Source organism: Pipistrellus hanaki (assembly GCF_964339955.1).
Source record: "Pipistrellus hanaki genome assembly, chromosome: 6".
Taxonomy (NCBI): domain Eukaryota; kingdom Metazoa; phylum Chordata; class Mammalia; order Chiroptera; family Vespertilionidae; genus Pipistrellus; species Pipistrellus hanaki.
The window spans coordinates 56,891,570-56,911,372 of NC_140508.1; the positions used below are offsets into that span (position 1 = coordinate 56,891,570).

General features: G+C 43.1%; 1 protein-coding gene across 1 annotated transcript in view; it reads right to left on the minus strand.

The window, feature by feature from the left end:
- LPIN2 (lipin 2) overlaps positions 1-13,248 on the minus strand; it is a 70,537-nt gene extending 57,289 nt beyond the window's left edge. Inside the window, exon 1 of the mRNA XM_084888106.1 lies at positions 13,005-13,248. The gene's annotated coding sequence lies outside the window, so the exon portion shown is untranslated. The remainder of the gene's footprint in view (positions 1-13,004) is intronic.
- Between the last annotated feature and the right edge of the window lie 6,555 nt (positions 13,249-19,803).

A 19,803-nucleotide genomic window follows, 5' to 3' on the forward strand; every position in this document is an offset into this window, starting at 1 on the left:
TTCAGTGTTTGGGTTGATGATTCACAGAATGTTCTGACTGCAAGGGAGGGAGCATGCAACATGGAGCAACAGATGGTGAGCTCATCTCGCAAACATCTATTTAATCAAGAGGCACACACCTTCGGCTTCCTCTCATATGGTAACCTGTGGATCACGTAACCCCCAAGCTGGTACCCAATATTTTGGTTCCAGCCTATCACTTGAGTGGTGGCTTTGTAGACTTAAGAGTTAAAAATCAAACCAATAATTCTTAATCACCCATGTGACTTTTTCAAAGAAAAAGGCTACTGTATATGTCAAACTTTTTCTCTATAGGCTCAGATAAGAACAATGGTTGAATATCAAGAAAAATTACTTGTTACTTTTGCATAGCATCTTCATGATCTTTTTTTTTTTTTTTTTTCCCTCAAAGGTACATAGAAGTTGGGATACTTTTTTCCCCAAGACTTAACTCCTTCCGAAGTCCATCTTAGGGAAACAAAACTAAACTGCTAGTCAAAAGAGTCGGAATCTTGTTTAGATTTCACAGCTGATAGTAACATTAGTAGAATATATAGCTGTGTTTTCTTCTACTAACCCCATTAGTAAACAAATCTAGGTTTAAGAAAAATTAAGAATTTATTTAAAACTTTCTAACTTGGAATTTCTTATTTTGAAGTTGTGCTACACTGATACAATAGAAATATCATTATGCCACAAATTATATTCTGATTTTAACACAAAACATAAAAATAAGATACTCCCCCCAGTGGTCATACATTGGAATAACAATATATTTCTACTGAATTACCAATAAAGAGGTGAGAAAACTAAAGTTTTGAGTAGTAAAAAAATTATGCCCAGCTTCAATGGCTCAACTGTTGAGCATCGATTTATGAACCTGATCATGGATCAATTCTATTATGAAGGAAATTAAAGAGTGATGCTCTCAGAAAGTAAGAAAGGGCAGGAGGCTATTCTAAAGAAAGGGCTTAGGAAGCCAAAATCAAGAAAATGTGTGACAGAATTTTAAAAAACCAACAAACTCCAGGAAAGCTCACATCTGAGAAAGAAATAGGGTATAAATAACATGGGAGATAGAGCATCAGAACCTGGAAGATCATGTTCACACAAACTTAAGATTTACTTTCACACAGACACTGCTGCTGTTCTTTCCTTAATTGTTTTAACAACCTTCAAATTAGTTCAGAAACAAAGCAAGAGTAGAAAATGAGATGACTCAAATACTAAGTTAAACATTCGGGAAATAAGTAGAAACTTCACAGTAACACAAAAATCTCTAGCTGTAATCTAAAAAGTACTTCCGAGAGTTGTTTTTGATCTTCAGTTAAGATAGATGTGACTAAACCATCTTTGAAAATACTGCTATAACTAGACCTTCTGTTAAACACAGATGTCACACACTTTTCTTGAAACTCATTGTTATGAACTGAACTGTGTCCCCAAAAGTGACAAGTTGAAGTTCTAACCCTCAAAACCTCATAATGCGACCTTCTTTAGAAATAGGATCTTTACAGAGGTAATCAGGTTAAAATGAGGCCATTAGGATGGGCCCTAAATCAATGAGGGACTGGCTGGCTTCCTTATAAAAGGAGAAGTTGGGACAAAGACAGACACATTCACAGGGAGAAAGCCATGTGGACATGAAGGTAGAGATAGGTACTGCACCTACAAGACATACCGAAGACTTGCCAGCGAACAGTCAGAAGCTAGGAAAGAGGCATGAACAGACTGTCCCTCACAGCCTCAGAAGGAATCAACCCTTCTAGCATCAAAATCTCAGACTTCCAGCCACCAGAACTGTGATAATTTCTGTTGTTTAAACCAGTTATTCTGTGGGACTTTGTTAAGACAGCTCTAGCAAATGAATACACTAACTAACCTAACAGCAAAGAAATACAAAAGGGGTGTAAACCCACAAGTATAAAAGAGCATGGTTAAGGAAAATTATAGGAAATAAAAGAGGTCATGTTTTTGAAAGACAAAAAAATGGAGGGGGGGGGGGGAAAGACAAGGAAGCGCTCAAACAAAGCTGACGTTAATGGAGATATGCCAAAAAACAAGAGAAGGAAGGAAGGAAGGAAGGAAGGAAGGAAGGAAGGAAGGAAGGAAGGAAGGAAGGAAGGAAGGAAGGAAAGAAGGAAGAGGGGGAGGGAGGAAGGAAAGGAAAGAAGGTGGAAGGGAGAGAACGATAACATTTCCTGGAGTCAAGACACAATTTTCCAAATTGAAAGTTCCCATCAAGTGTCCAGGACAAAGGATGGGGAGGGACTGCACCTCCACCAAAGGTAGTAGGGACAGAAAGATGCCAAAAGACAATGTTAAAGGCTCCGAAATTTCTTTAAGGGCACAGGATTAAGAAACCTTCAGTGGGCAGAGCTACACAGAGCAGATACACATGCTCTCAATCAGAGGTGCATAGTATCCCAGTGCTTGGCCACTTCCCAAACAGTTCATGAGAACACACAGCCGCAGATGATTCTGCTTGTGAGGTAAAGCTTCACCAGACCTGAAAAGCACCCACTACATTCTCTTGTGTTTTTGTGCTTTTCTGACTGACTGAGGCCAATGACATACCTGCCTTTTATCCAGGAGCAAGTATACAAAACAAGCCCAGGCCTGGAGGTTCCCCCGTGGAGCCGGGTTGAGAAGGGCATTACACTGGAGTTCCAATCACTCCCTGACCATGAATGGTCCAGGGACCAATATTAAAAATCACAAATGAAAGCAATTCATCAAGAAATGAGAAAGTAAGGAGAGACTTTTTAAAAAGATACAGTAAAGGTGCTAAAACAAGTAAAAATCTTGAGAAAATAGGAATGATAGAAAAAGAGAAGTAGAGGGGGAGAGAAACAAATGTAAAAGCTGGGACTTCAAATTATTTTCATTCTAGCATTTTATAGCCAGCCTACCAATCAAGTAGGCTAGACTAAATTTCCAGACATGTAAGGTGTCTGATAGACATGACCTCCTCTAGTCCCTTTCTCAAAAAGCTACAGGAGGATGCGCCCACTAAAATAAGGAAACATGCTGAAAAGAGTAAGTAGTAAACAGGAAAAACACCGGAGAAATTCCTGGGATTCGGGTGAGGTATTGACTGCACTGGGAAGTTTTGTAGTTCTTTCTGTCAGAAATTGGATACCTGAATTTGTGATTGCTACTGAGAAGCATAAGCCAAAAAAAAAAAAAAAAAAAGTCCAGAGAAAACAAAAATTTGAAAAGGAAAAGAAATAAAATCATAACACATGCTTCTTTTGAACAATATTTAGTCATGAAAATAAGAACACTGAATACTGAGAAAATAAAATGATACAGCCTTAACCAATTTGGCTCAGTGGATAGAGTGTTGGCCTGTGGACTGAAGGGTCCCAGGTTCGATTGCAGTCAAGTGCATGTACAGCAGTTTCGGGCAATCAGACAGGCAGGGGAGGGCAGTTGGGAGGCATTGGCTGGCAGGGGAGCAGTTAGGCATCAATCAGGCTGGCATGGGAGAGTTAGGGGGTGATCAGGCTGGCAGGCTGGCAGGCTGGCAGGCAGGCAGGCAGGCAGGCAGGCAGGCATGCAGGCGAGCAATTAGGAGCTAGTTGTCCCGGATTGTGAGAGGGATGTCTGACTGCCAGTTTACTATATGCTTATACTACTACTACTACTACTATTACTACTAGAGGCCTGGTGCACAAAAGTTGTGCACTGGTAGGGTCACTAGGCCTGGCTAGTGATCAGGGCTGATCTGTGGGATGACCTTAGCAGGAATTGAACTATGACCACCTTGTGCTGACGATGACTGAACCACTGAGTCATGGCAGCCGGGCCAAAAGCCCTTTTCCATTCTATGGTGAGGAGACCAGCAGAAGGCTTATTGAACATTTGGAAAATTAAAAGAAGAAAAGAAAACCACCCACCTTAGTACATGTATATCAGAGTTTTTCAAGTAGAATAAAATTTCATGTAGTTTTTTTATCTAGGGAAATTTTTATAAACATCAGTTATTAGATTTCATAGAAAAATGTTAATTACTTAACCACTTCATGAAATAGCCAGCAACAGAATAATCCTTTGTAGTTAAGTACTCATCTGCACGATTACAGGGTGGGACAAAAGTAGTTTACAGCTGTTTGTATGGAAAATAATACAATACTTAATAAATAATAACACAGGAATAAACTCTGTTTCATGTACTTACAAGTTTAAACCTACTTTTGCCCCATCTTATATTTACTATGTATAAAAGACAGCTCTGCTTTTTAAACAAAGATAAGGCTCCACCTACAGGCCTGGACAGCAAAATTCAGAGATAAATTTTTATTTTTTTTTTTTAATATATTTTATACAGAGAGGAAGGGAGAGAGATAGAGAGTTAGAAACATCGATGAGAGAATCATCGATCAGCTGCCTCTTGCACACCCCCCACTGGGGATATGCCTGCAACCAAGGTACATGCCCTTGACCGAATCGTACCCGGGACCTTTCAGTCCCCAAGCCGATGCTCTATCCATTGAGCCAAACCGGTTTCGGCCAAAGATAAATTTTAATGGCAAAATTAACAAGGCTTAAATTTAGAAACATGTAGTGCATAAAATTTATATACAACATTACTAACTTATAAAAGTGTATTTTCTATTTTGACACTATAAAAATAAAAACTCTGGGTCAAAACAAATTTTAAGCAAGCACATGAGGCAATCGTATTTTTATTCAAGACACAAAAACCTTTCAACTAAACATATTCTCATGCTAAAAATATAAGCACAAAAGCTCTCTCCAAGATACCTTCTGTAACTTAATACTCAACCACTCATGCAGTACTCTTCTTAATCCCTCCCTACAGCATTTTATAAAAGTCTACTTTATGTAACAGACTTCATTCCACCTTGCATGTGAATGTATACCAAGATATATAGTGAGGATTAAAATAAAATGTGCATTTCCCCCCCAGAGTTTCTATATGCCAAAGCTTCCAAAGACTTTCAGCTACTTTAGGGACAAGAGATGTTCTAGTTCCTTTTTTCTCCTTTGCCTCTCACACTGTCTCAACTTGTTGGAGCTCCTAGCCTGCTGCCCTGCCTCTGCATCTAGGCAGCTTGTGGCTCTGGTTTAGTACACAACCTCATCTAACCCATCAGTAGGTATTATTTCCATTTTACAGGTGATACAACTGAGTAAACTATATACCAAAAGTGTACTCATGAATTTGGGAATTCCTAAAAGTTTATGAATGTATTTTCTGTATAAGTGAGAAGTTCTTCTGTATTGAACAGTTGGTAAATACCAAGTCATTTATTCAATTACAATAAGTAAAACACTATTAAAACTTCATTAGAGAGAATGTATCCACACATGTAGTTACCAAGTGAGTCCAAATAATACAGTGAAGCCTTGGCTAGTTTGGCTCAGTGGTCAGAGTGTCAGCTCTCAGACCAAGGGTTTGATTCCCAGTCAAGGGCACATAGCTGGGTTGCAGATTTCAATCCCTACTCTAGGTCAGGGCTTGTGTAGGAGGAAACCAATTGATGTGTCTCTCTCACATCCGTGTGTGTGTGTGTGTGTCTCTCTCTCTCTCTCTTTCCCCCCTCCCTTTCTTCCTTACACTCTCTCTCTCTCAAAAAAAAAAAAAAAAAAAAAAAAAAGGAAAAAATATCCTTGAGTGAGGATTAAAAAACAAAAAAAATAAACTAAACGTCAGATACTCAACAATATTAGGGGTTTCAACAGGCTACCCACAATGTGACGGGACAAGGGTTCCTGAATAGAGTAAGAGGCTAGAAGCTCTGCCCAACTCTGAAATGTTGTAATTCAGTACTCCTACACACAGTCCAGTCCCATGTAATCCAGGGATTATAGAATAGTTTTCAAGTCAGGAATAGAAAAAAAATACCAGGGAAAATCCTTGAAGAAGGTATCATATTGTATATTGATATCCCATGCCTCATAAAAGTCCAACTGAGTCCACTTCTCCTTCTAAACAGAATCACTTTGCTCTCAAGCTGAGAACAACAGTAACAGTTTTTGATACTCAGTCCCAACTTAGCAGTGACCAGCTTCCCTCTTTCCACAGCAAACACCAAATAGGCCTGGTGGGACTGAATCACCTCCACTGTGTTCTTGGCTGGTATTCTCTCCCTAATACAGTTGGATTTGTATACACCAATGATTCAGAGAAACCTAAGGTCCCTATAGAGCTGGCATTAGTCTATATCACATGTGTCAAACACAAGGCCCGCGGGCCAAATCCAGCCCGCCAGGCCTTGCAATGTGGCCCGCACCGCGCTGTCATCACTGCACTCCGCTGTCAGTTTATGACATTGTCAGTTTATGACTGTTCAGTAAACCATTCGGCCCGCGATTTAGGCTGGATTTTAGATTTTGGCCCCTTCTCTGATTGAGTTCGACACCCCTAGGTCTATATAGATGCTAACATTAACAATAAGTTACCCAGTTCTATATAATAAAGTCAAAACAAAACCATAAAATTGATTTAAGCATGTCAAATAGATGCACAAGAATTCTTAGTCCTTGGGCAATGTGGTGGCACAGGGGCACTGGCATTAAGCCAACACCAACACACGGTTGTGGCCTTTGGCAAATCTCTTTGAGCTTCATTGTCTGCACCTAGAAAACGCGGCTAATATATCTACCTTGCAGGGTTGTTTTAACTCTTAAAGAGATAATTTATGTATAGCACAACACCTCTCCAGAAGATGTTCAATCATGTAACTCTAATAATGACAATCTTTTGCAAACATGAAACACCTTCTAGAAACATTTAGTGTTTCTAAAAAATAGGCATCAGACCCTTTTGAAGACCAAGAGTCTCTATGATGGAGTAAATGGGTATTTAATATTCATTAAAAAAAAAAAAAAAAAAAAGTTGAGATTTTAAAGAAATATAACATATGGACAGACACTTTGGGATTTTTACCAAGATAAATAATTACACTTAGCAACCCAAAGGAAGCAAAAAGTATATTCCTTATGGTTCTTCAGTAAACTCAAGTATTCCTTGACTTACGTTGGTTCAGAAGAAAGGCACATCAATATATGAGAGCCAAAAATTTAGAAGCTTAACTGTTGGGGAAAGTACCATACCACAATTCAAAGAACACCAATTCAGAGTTCTTAATTCACATTAACTATCTGATGGTTTTACTGTCTTATTACATTACAAAATCATATAATCAAATTATCAGATGTCTTTATATTAAATAGATTATGCCCAAAACCTTTTAAGGGCTATTCTGGACACTCCTCTTTTAGAATGAGTTAAACACCAAGTCTTTAGTACAGCGGGACATACCTATTTTGCTAGAAGCAATAAGTGCCATATCATAATGCACTGAATAGGTTAGAACCATCTTGACCATTATATTATACAATTCTACTGTATATTCAAAGGTATAAAAAAGCCTCTTGGGTAGATTTCAATTCCAGATTAACCAATGAACTTTTTGTTTATGATAGTTTCTATTTAAAAGAAAACATCTTTCCTATAGATTTAAATCAATTATCATATTTCAAAATTAGGTAAATGAAGAAAGCCAGTTACTAAAGAAGTTATCTGTTACCATATGCCTATCTTTTTTCTTGCAGTAAAATCACTAGTTCCAACTTTAGAATTTCTGAAGGATGCTTTCCCCATCATCAGCTCCTCCTCTTTTCCTAATTACTTAGTTACAGCCACTAAATAATTGTTAAACCTGCATCCTGGCATCCCTTTTGAAATATTAGTTTTTAACAACCATGTGTCCTTTTTCTTTTCAAATCCATGTCCCTTTACACCCCCTATAATGTTACTTAAAATTTCAACTAAGTTAACAAATGACCACAAAAATTAAAAATCAAAACAATGGGCCGAAACCAGTTTGGCTCAGTGGTAGAGCGTCGGCCTGCGGACTGGAAGGTCCCAGGTTCGATTCCGGTCAAGGGCATGTACACTGGTTGCGGGCACATCCCCGGTAGGGGGTGTGCAAGAGGCAGCTGGTCGATGTTTCTCTCTCATCGATGTTTCTAGCTCTCTATCTATCTCCCTTCCTCTCTGTAAAAAATCAATAAAATATATATATATATATATTTTTTTAAATCAAAACAATGGGAGAGAGCACACCAGACCTTCAAAAAGTTTCCAATGAACCAAAAATAACAGGGCTGATGGCTCAACTACTCCAGCTTACTGCATTTGAGCTCCTTCTGTGCAACCTATGAAGATTTCCTTTTTCCCCTTCACAACTACTTTTAAAAATCAACAGATCCTGTCCCTATGACCATATTTCAAAGGTGCCCATGTTTAAACATTCCTTCCTTCCCTCCTCAAATCCTACGTTTTTTACTAGAATCAGACAAACCTTCAAGGCCACCTTCTTACTACTTCCATTTGACTCTCTCCATCTCTCCCCTCTTTGCTCAGTTTATAGAAAGCCGAGGAGGAAAAATGACCAGGCAAGTGCCTGAAAATTAAGGAGATAATAGTTATTTACTCAAATATCGATTAACAGCTAGAGGAAAGTCATAGATGACTTGAGAGCAAACACAAAGTAATACACAGAGAACACTAAAAAACACAATATCAACACATGTAAAGAGGTGAGAGTCCTCCTTCTGAAGGTAATTAAGGAAAGTGAGTACTCAAGAAAATTAAATGTTTGGGGCAGGTGGAGATGGTAGAAGAAAAATGAATTGAGAGAACTGAGATGAGAAATTTAGATTTGCTAAACCAGGTGAAATGAATTATTGTAGATTCTTGAACAGGAAAGATAAATAGGTCTAGGAATTGAAAAGAACTTAGAATTTATAAATCACTTTAAATTGTATTTATACTTTGCCCGGTTGAAAAAAATCATTTGATGTAGCTCGGACAAATAAACAATAAATTAAGATAAGGGAATCAGACAAAAATAAGAATATGAAACAAAGGCAATATAGATGCAGTTACTGTTCGTAAGATTAGAGAAATACAGATTTTCTAGACCATTCAAATATGCCAAAAAGTGAGATAAAGGCAATGTACCGGCTTCCTGAACATCACAAGGTGTGTTTTTCTGCGAGCTAGTGTTTCTCCTCCAAAACTTTGGAAAACCTTTTTTGGATGGCTCAGGTTCAAAGTAAAGAGATGTAAACACCACATAATAGTTCTTAAATTCTGCCGAAACCGGTTTGGCTCAGTGGATAGAGCGTCGGTCTGCGGACTCAAGGGTCCCCCCAGGTTCAATTCTGGTCAGGGGCATGTACATTGGTTGTGGACACATCCCCGGTAAGGGGTGTGCAGGAGGCAGCTGGTCGATGTTTCTAGCTTTTTATCCTTCTCACTTTCTCTCTGTAAAAAATCAATAAAATATATTTTTAAAAATATAAATAAAGTTCTAAATTCAAAGGTTACAAAAATAGGTACTACATTCTAAATGGATTTTTAAGACCACACATTCTAAGAGTTCTCCCTTCACTTTTCTAATGCATTTATGTATTCTCTCAAATTATACAGTTGACCTAAATAATCTAGAAGATCCCACTTCTAACAATTATACCTCTTTGCCTTTCAGCCACACTCTCTGTACGGGGGTAAATGAAGGTAGAAAAAAAGAGCTGATGTTGTGATTGTTTTGTTATGCTTTACAAGAAAAATGATTTCTGGCTTGTTTCTTCCTCATGTCTTAGTAATAATTTTAACACCAATCTAAAGTAACAAATAGAATCATGAAATACAGCACTGAAAGGCTTTAAAATAAAAAGAATCTAAATTGTAGTCAGTGAATTGAATAAGAAAAAAATAATGTACACTTTATCATCATTCTAATCCTAAATGTCACATTAAAGGCTTTTATCTTGCATTGCAGCAGTTTATATCCTAACGAATTTTTTTGTTCTCCCTCCCTTTTTGTAAAAAATATATTGATTTAGAGAGAGAAACAATGCCCCTTTGTTCCACCCAGTCATGCATTTATTCACTGGTTGCTTCTTATATGTGCCCTGACTGGAGATTGTGCTGGCAACCTTAGCATATAGGGATGGCACTCTAACCAAGTGAACACCTTACCAGGGCTCCTTCCCTGAACTGAAAACAGAGCAGACTCATCTAGTGGAAGGATTTCAGACCGCCTGGGCCAAGAGCTTCCTGTTGATCAGGAGCAGGGAGGGCTGCAAGAGGTGAGGACTGCAGAGCTGGAGTGGCCCCACCACACACAGGAAGCCACTGACTTTGGAAGAATACCCAGTTATGGTGAGTAACTTTCCCTCGTGTTTGTCTTTTGCAGAGTGCAGTGCGCGCGCCCCCTCCCCCCCCCCCGCCCCCCGTGTCTGTCTGTCTGTCTGTCTGTCTCTCTCCATAAATATATATATATTTATGTTTTTAGTGTTTGTAATAGTATGTTATTAAAATAAAGAATCAAGACCATGGCAGGAAAAGTAAATTCCAACAAGTGCAGCTAAATGCTAGCAAAGCCACCAAAACTTTTTATTCAAATACCTTCTTACCAACTAGTGAGTTATTTCATCAAGAAGGCAAATGATAGAACCAAAAGATTCTGAGGTTCAGACAGGAGTATATATAACTTACCTATAAAAGAAGGGAATAAAAAAGATAAAAACTGTCTTCCAAGATAAAGCCACTACCTAGTGATTGGGCAAGTCACTATAAACACATGCACACACATACACACACACACAAAATCAGCCCCTGGGGTCAGAGCAAAAAGGAAAGGATTATATAAAAGGGGGGCAGACTTACATCAGGCTTAAAGGAAAACTTCCTGATCAGATTGCTAAGCACCTAAAGGAGGTAGCTGAATCTACCTCCTAACTTTGCATATTTGCTACACAGAAAGAAATATGCAAAGAAGCATACCCAGAGGAAAGAGTTGCTGACAAAAAGGACCAAGCTATAAGTAAATTAAATATTAACATTTAAACTAAACATTGCAAAATATTCACTGTAACTATCATCAACTTAATTTAACCTTTTACCACCACGAATGCTTGGCACTGCCAGGATTATTCATCCAAAGCTCACAATTCAGGAAAGTTGAGTGAACTCATTCAGGAAGTGCTACCGGCTCTCAGGTCACTCACTGGAAAGGACACTGTCTGCTGCTTCCTACTTTTATTTGACAAGACCTCTCCCGAGGCTCCTCTAAAAGCCGGTTCTGCCTCTGGTACCAGACAGCAACCAGAGTCTGTCTGGTCTTCAAGGACTCCCGGTCTAGAGTAGGAGACAGGCCAGTCAGTAAACCAAAAGAACAATTCACGGTGATGTAGCAAGCCCCCGCTGGCCCTGTTTGTTTCTTAACAGAGGCTTTACTCTAGCGTTCAATGGTTTTCACACGCTCCCATTTCCAGTTCCCCTTAAACAGAGAGCTTTTCTTTCTTTTCTTTTTTTAATATATACAAGAGAGGAAGAGAGAGGGATAGAGAGTTAGAAACATCGATGAGAGAGAAACATCGATCAGCTGCCTCCTACACACCCCTCACTGGGAATGTGTCCGCAACCAAGGTACATGCCCTTGACCGGAATCGAACCTGAGACCTTTCAGTCCCCAGGCCGATGCTCTATCCACTGAGCTTTCCTTGGTCCTCACCTGTGCCCTCAAATACTAAGATCGTCTCATTTGTAGCATTCTATGGCCTTCTCTACCAAAATTTGGGTGTGGAGATACTTCAGTTTAATATACCGCAATCAACTGCACACTTAATCGGGCAAAATAAGTCATCCCTGCTGCCCAATACTCTTTCACGCGTGGCCTTGGGCAGGGAGGCTGGCTGCTCTTCAGGCCAAGTGAGGGTTCCGCACCGGAGGACCTGCCCACGGACAGCTAAGGGCTCATCCTCCGCTGCACCTGCACCTGCCCCTGGCCGCAGGCTCTGCCGCCCCATCTCAACATCACCTGCCGCACTTTCCATCCTTAAGCCACTAAGAACAACCATCATCATCATCCCATCAACAAAGAAACCACCAGGGGCCACTAATTAATTTGTAAAATATTTCACAATATATTTCAATGCTGTGCTGTCAAAGCATCATGAACGAATGGGGCCAAGTTTTAATAAACAGTAGCACCAAGCATCTCTACTGAGCAAAAAGAGCTTCAACAGGGCCTGGCTTGACCCCAAGGCAAGAGACTTCTTTTTAATTTAAACAAACAAAAACAGGTTTGGAATAATAATCCCCAGATGTGCATTTAAAATTAGCCTAGAGGCTTGTTAAAAAAAACTAAAAACAAAAAACAAAACAAAACAAAAAAACTTCAGAGCATTTCCAAAAAGCGTTCCAGCAATTTCTGAAAGGAAGGGTGATCCTCTCTGGTCCGGTAACGATGCCTCCAAAATGCCACCCCAGATTTTCAGTAAGAACAACCGTCCCGGAGAAAACGGGGACCCGCCGGGGTTCAAAGCTGGGAGAGCAGCCCCGAGTGGGGGCATCTGAACAAGTTCCGTCCGGAGGGAGCCTGGCCGAGGGGAGGGGAGGGGGTGAGGAGAGAGAAAAGACTCACAGCTCCAGGGCCGGTCCACGACCTGGAGGCAGAAACGCCCGCCGACACCGGCCCCGCGGCGGCAACTGCAACTTCCCACCCGGGCCCGGTCACGTGCCGGCGCCCCCTCCCCGCCCCCCCCCCGCCCCCCCAGGACCCGGCGGGATGGAGACGCGGCCTCCGGCGGCACTTTCCCGGCCGCGACCGGCTTGGCCAACCCTCCGTTCGGCCTCAGCCCGAGCCTCCACGCCAGAAGCCCGCGCGGGTGCCGGGGGTCCCCATGACCATCACCTCGGGCAGCGGCCCGAATTTTTTCGGAGTCTTCCCGTCCCCCCCTCAGGGTCCCTCAGCCCACCCCGCGAGCCCGTCCCGCCACGGCGCCGGCGGGGCCGCGTCTACGTGACGGCGCCGGCGGGGGCGGCGAGGCCCGCGCTGCCCCGAGCGAGGGTCCGGCCCGCAGGGCAGCCCCGCGCGCGCCCGCGGAGCCCCCAACCACCGCCGAGCGCGGGGACACAGCGCGCGCCGCGGGCGGGACGGAGGGCTCCCGCTTACCTGCGGCGGGTGGGCTCCCGGCCGGCGCCGGCGCCCGCGGGCGGCCCTGGGGAAGCGGCGGCGGGACGGAGACGGCGGAGCGGGCTGGCTCGCGGGCCGCGGAGGGGGCGGGGCAGGCCGGAGGCGCGCGGGCAGCTCCAGCGCCCGCCGCCGCCGCTACCTCGGGAGCCGCTGGGGCCGCAGGCGAGCCGGGCGGCCCTCATGAATGGGACGCGGCGGCGGCGGCGGCGGCCGGACGGCGCGCAGGCCCCGCCCAGGTCACGTGGCCCCGCCGCTCCGCGCCGCCCCCCTCGGCCCCGCGGCTCCCGGCGGGTCCCGCCGCCTCCGCGCCGCCGCCGCCGCCGCCGCCGCCGCCGCCGCCGCCGCCGCCGCCGCCGCCGCCGCCGCCGCCGCCGCCGCCGCCGCCGCCGCCGCCGCCGCCGCCGCCGCCGCCGCCGCCGCCCACCTCCCACGCTGCGGGACTCGGGCCCCGACCTCTCCCTGGCTCCGCCGCAACCGGAGCGTTACTTTTCTAAAAATAAAGTTTCTTCTGGTCTCCATGGCAACCCTGCGGCACGTCACGTGGACCTCCGAGCCCCAGTTGCCAAAAAAGAATACGTATTTTTGAAGTGCAAAAAAAAAGTATAGGGCACGAATGCTGGCCACATTTTATCACCCGTAGCGGTCTAGCTGGTTACTTTCTCTTGACTCTTTTCCCCGGCTCCCAAATGCTATTCCATCCCTTTGTAATATACCTACTTTTTTTTTTTTTTTTTAAACAAATGGATTATCAGCAGTGTGTGTTATCATTGCACACCGTTTGTTTGTTTTTAAAATCTTTTTGTGGCCTATTCTCTTGAAAGTTGTCATGAATAGAAGTGCATGTACATTTCTTTCCAATGCCATTTAATTTCTCCATATGCATCCTGTGGGTGATAATGTATATACATTTGAGGATACTGAGGGGAAGTCATTTATATAAAGCTTTTGTGTACGAGCCCAGCCAAGGCACAGTTTCTCCCCACAGATGGACTATGGGATGACTGGGCTGTGCTGGGACCAGGGACAGGCTCATGGCCACAGGGCTCCCCTCCGCTGTCCCTACAGAAGGAACTGGCAGCCACTTCCTCACCCAACTGCCTTGGCCTTTCTTTAACATTCCGCCTCGCTTCACCTCAGCCTCACTACCTTAGTAATCAAGGCCCCACAGAGATGCAGGTGGTTTCAGTGGCTCAAGCAAGCACGCTAGGAATTTTCCTCTTTTGTGCCTTCACCTGACTTCCCAAGCGAGATAAAAATTTCAAAAGACGAGGACTGGAATTTTCCCTCCATATTTCAAAGCATTTTATTTGTCTCTGGGGAAGTGAAATTAGAGTGGGAGAGGGGGGGGGGGGGAAGCTGAATGCTCAGTTTCTACATCAATGAAATGGGAAACAGTTGTACCTTTCTCCCAGGATCGTTTTTGAGGCTCTCACACAATTGCCTACAAAATGCCCAGTTTAGCTTCGTGTCTGGAACCTACAACAGTGCTGTCAGTGTTCACTGTCTTCCATTTTCCCCAGAGACTTTTCTGTGTCCCCCAGGCTGTTTTCACCACCTCCTGCCTGGGGAGGGGACGGTTCCTCTCCTCCCTCCACCATTCGGGAAGCTACAGGCATCCCTCCCAGGCTCCGGTTTTAGATTGCACACCTCATCTGAATGAGTGGCTCACATTTCTGAGACTTCCTCATTCTTCCCTATCTTAAGCCACCACTTAAAGCAAGCTAGAGACTCATTAAATATTTGTTACCTGATAGCCCGACCCTTCTTGCTCCTGACGCCTAAGAGGTGTGTGGGGAGCCGGTGGAAAGTCAGAGGAAGGAAGCTCTTCCTCCACCTGCCCTCTGACCTCACCACCCTCCAGCTCCCTCACTCAGGAAGAAGAAGGGTGGAGGGGAAAGAACGAAGAGGAGGAAGAGAAGAAGATGCAGACTTTTTTGTCCCTTTATTCCCCCTGGACCCCATCAACTTACCTCACAACTTCCTCCCCACGTTTTTCACTTTTTGCAGTCCTGCTCCTGCTCCTCTTCCTCCAGGGCACGGCTCAGACTAAAGTCACCAACAACCTTCTGGTGGTCAAAAGCAATGGATCTCTTTCAGGTCTTCTTTCCCATGATCTCGATAGGGAAAGACAATATGGGTCACAATTTTCTTCTTAAGACTCCTTCCTCTCATCAGCCAGAACCCCTCGGAGAGCCACACATGCCTGTGCTCAGAGACTTTACACATCTTCTACCTGTACCACCCACCGTGAGGTCACATTCAGGCCCATCATGTTTGCTTTCAAACCTGCCCCTCCTGAATCGCTGACCTTGGCTAATTGCTCCATCATTTGTTTAGTCATCCTAGTCGGAAACCAAGCGGGAGTCTCATTGCCCTCTGCTCCCATTCCATGTCCACCAAGTCCTGCCATTTCCGTTCTCTTAAGCTCTCTGCAGAATTGCCTTGTTGGCCACCATCAACATCCTCCACAGTTTCATTACCATGGAGCCTCACTCTTCTAACAACCAGCCTTCCCTCACCATGTCTTATGATTCATTGCAGGCACATTCAAGCTGGGCTCCCTGCCCTTTCAGAGTTCTATGTACCCTCTACCCTGAATTGCAGATCTGACCCTGCACAAATTATTGACAATCCACTGCCTAGAGGAAAAAGTCCAAGTCCCCTAGCATGGCATCCAGGATGCTCTTTTTTTTTCGCCTTCAAATTTTCTCTCCAACTCCTAATAGCCAATATGATTTAGCCATTCCCTTTTCAGTAGGGTAATTTTTAAAATACTGATTTCTGTTTTTCTCCATGTATTTCCTCTTTCTTTCTCCCTTATATTTCATCCTGCTTGTCTCAAGAATCTTCTGGAAAGCAGAAGTTGCCTGCAAGACACTTCCTTCCTGTCTCTAAATCAAAATCAGGAAGGAGAGGGACCGTGAGAAGGGTTCTATTTGAGGGAATCAAGAAGCGGGCACAGTAAGAATCAAGTCTCCCCACCCTGGAGTTGGAAGGGACGTGGTGCTATGTTCTCCCTCTGGCAGCTCCCAGGAGAGGTGATTAAGCCTTACAGAAATATATGTTTGTTTGTATGTATGCATCTCTTCTGTAAGGACAAAGACTAGTTAGCATTGTCTGAGCCATTACCAAATGCTTAGCGGTAGCTCTTCTAGTAATTCTAACTACAAACTTCTGAGGTAGCTGCTGTTGTAAACACCCATTTATTGATGAAGGAACTGAGCACCGAGAGGTTGAGTGACTTCCTTCAGGTCTCACAGTTAGTGAGCGTGACTCTGGGCTTCGTTTCCAGGCCTGCTTGACTCTCAAACCATCACCTTCCATTAGTTGCCGCTTTTGTCCTACCCAATCAATGTCTCTTTTTCTCACACTACTAGTCCACCTTGTACAGATCACTACCATAACACTTACTCTATACATAGTAGGTGCCCAATACATATCTGATGTTTTAATGAAAACAACAAAAATACTGGATAAAATATTAAAAATAAATAAAAAATGCATAGAACTTTTTGCCAGTTTATAGATAAAATATTAAAAATATTTTATCTATAAACTGGCAAAAAGTTAAGAAATAGCACCAGGACAGAATAAAGGCCAGAGACCATAGAGGTAAGCAGAGCCTACAGTCAGCTTTTGCCTGGAAGATATCTGCTGAATTTAGTGAACTTGAATATTGGTTTTTGCTGCCTGGGGAATCTTGGGGATAGGAGTAAAATCCTAGTGCCTGCTTTAAGCTAGGAGTTTAATAAAACTGGAACCACAAAATCATTAAGGCACAGCAACCAATTTCAAAAATTTTGTATTATATTATTACAATTCAATTAAGTCAAGTGTCAAATTTTTAAAAAGATAACTAGAAACACCCATCTGTTTGGAAACTCAGGATAGAAAAACAAATCATATGGATATATGACAATATTTCAATTCTTTTTTTTTTCCATAAATATTTTTACTGATTTCAGAGAGAAAAGGAGAGGGAGAGAGAGATAGAAACAGTAATAATGAGAGAATCATTGCTTGGCTGCCTCCTGCACACTACTGGGGATCAAGCCCACTACTGGGGATCGAGCCTGCAACCCAGACATGTGCCCTTGACCAGAATCAAACCCAGGACCATTCAGTCCACAGACAGGCGCCCTAGCCATTGAGCCAAACCAGCTAGGGCAGTGGTCGGCAAACTGCGGCTCGAGAGTTTGCCGACCACTGAGATAGGGGCTTAATCACAAGGAACAACAGCCTGTAATTATTGGAATTGAGGAGCTAGGGCAATATTTCAATTCTATGTATCAAATATTTGATTCCATATGTGGAAGCTTGACCGATAAAACTGAATAAGGAGTTAAAGGAAAATGCATAGACCTAAAAGCTTATATTAGGAGAGAAAATCGTTAGAAATACAGAGCAAAAGAGTTAGAAAAAAACAACACACCAAGGTAACGGAATACACCTGTACATTTTTTAGTGTTATTGTGTGCCCACAAGTTTTATGTTTGCCTTAATCTCTCATAAGGCAAACATTTACATCTTAGGACTTCCCTAACAAGCTGCAATAAACAATTTTTTTCAACAATGCATTGTACAGACATGTATATATCTGGTGAGAGAGGAAAAGTAACATAAGATCGAACAGAAGTATAAAAGGAAATAGTAGAAGTGTAACACTCTTCTAACTAATAAGTTACTCATAATATACCTATCTCCAAATCGTTCCATTTAGGTGTGTTTGCATTCTTCTAAATCAGCAGTTACAATTCTTAGACCTGGAAACAAAAACTCTCCCAGTCATTCCATGGCCTTTCTGATTTTCACTGGTCATGTCCTGCCAAGCATGTCCGGTCATGTACGGTCATGCCGGAGCGGGCATCTCAGCAGTGGATGTTGTTGTCCTGTCTGTGCTTGAATCTCTCCCGTCCTGGGCAGTTCATCATGCTGGGGTAATTCAGAACATAAGGCAGTTAGGACTGCTGCCCCAATCAGTAGGCAGATCTTCCATGGGGGAGATCTTCTGAGGGCGATTGACGTCATCTAGGAGACAGACTCTCCCCAAAAGACTACTCAGTGGAAGTGCCCATTATCTTTCATAGTTTTCAATTGGGCAGTTTAGAGAAAGTGTGTTCTGCAGATTTCATAGAAGGATTTTACTATCAGTACCTTGAGATTTTTCTGCTCTTTCGTAGGGCTCTTCCATCAGCATATATTTTACATTCCAAACCAAATAGACTGTTAACGATAATAATAAGATAATTTTGGAAGGGGAAGGCAGGGGAGGGGAGGGAGAGATTTTTAACTCACCTAAGAAGGGCTCTGCCGCCAGCTTGTTGGAAAGCCCTCGGCACTTCACTGTTACAGCAATAGTTCTGAGACCAGCCTGAAAACCTTTTCGTGTGTGAATATCAACTTTCTTGTGCTTCCAGATTGCTTGTTTCAGCAGCTACTGTTTTTATTTTCTTCAAAAATAGCCACTAATTTGAATGGAATGTCTGGACTGCCGCTAACTGTTCTTAAAAGAATGTGTTTGCAGAGTATATCTGATCGCCTTATTCCCTTCTAAAAGATTTCAAAAACAATCCTTTGTGCCTCCCCACTTTGGGGGTGTTCGTTCTGAGTAATGATTCTTGATGATGTATGCACTCCTCTTCTTTTCCTCCTCCCTATTTTCTCCCTCACAAAAGCTCTTCATTAGTTAATTTTCCTGACAACCCAAAATGTTTTGCTTCCCCTCCCCCACAATATTCCCTTCACATTTCTCTAAATGGCTCACTAAAGGTAGACAAATGTCTTTTGATGTTAGAAAAATCAGGGGAAGGTGTATGACTTTGTAGATTATTTCCTGGTTAGAACTTGAGTTTCAGTGTTCTCACTAGGGGAGTCTTTTGTCATTCAGTAATAATCCTCAGAATTCATTAAGTAAATGTTTCGCAAATTTAGAGTGCTATGTAGTTTATTAATTAACTAGAGGCTCAGTGCACAGATTCATGCACAGGTGGCGTTCCTCAGCCTGGCCTGCGCTTTCTCACAATCCATGACCCTGAGGGGATTGGGGGGGTGGGGGAGGCAGCAAGTGGCTGGGGAGGAGCCTCACCAGGGCCATGCAGCTCCACTGCCACTCATTCCAGCCTCGCTGCACCTGCCACCACTGCTGCCACTTGGCAGCACTGGGGTAGAGGAGGGAGAGGCCCCAATGCCATCGCTGCACTCACCAGCAGTGAGCCAGGCTTCTGGCTGAGTGGTGTTCCCACTGTGGGAGCTCACTGAGCACCAAGGGGCAGCTCCTGCACTAAGGGTCTGCCCCCTGGTGGTCAGTGCACATCATAGCAATTGGTTGATCAGTTGTTCCCATCTTTCAGTCATAATGGTTGCTTAGGCGTGTATATATATATATATATATATATATATATATATATATGCTAATCTCGAGCTGGTTGGTTACTAGGTACCCTCCACAAACTTTTATGATGAAACAGACTACTTTTGAACTCAAGAATGACCCTGTTTGTGCCTATTAATTTGTGGGTGGAGAATAACATAGCACTTGTCTCCAAGAGTACAGGAAGAAAGAAAAGGTATAGTTGGAAAGGGGATTCTCAAATGTTTCCTTGTTGAAACAATTTCTTTTCCCAGCCATCCTTCACCCTCAGCCAACTTATCCCACTTCCTTTCCATCCTCCCTTCCAAAACACGCCACACACTATTAAGACTTTCGGTTTTAACAGGAAGGGAAAAGATAAAGACAAGACATAACCAGGGGAGTAGGGTGGGGTAGGAACAAACTTTC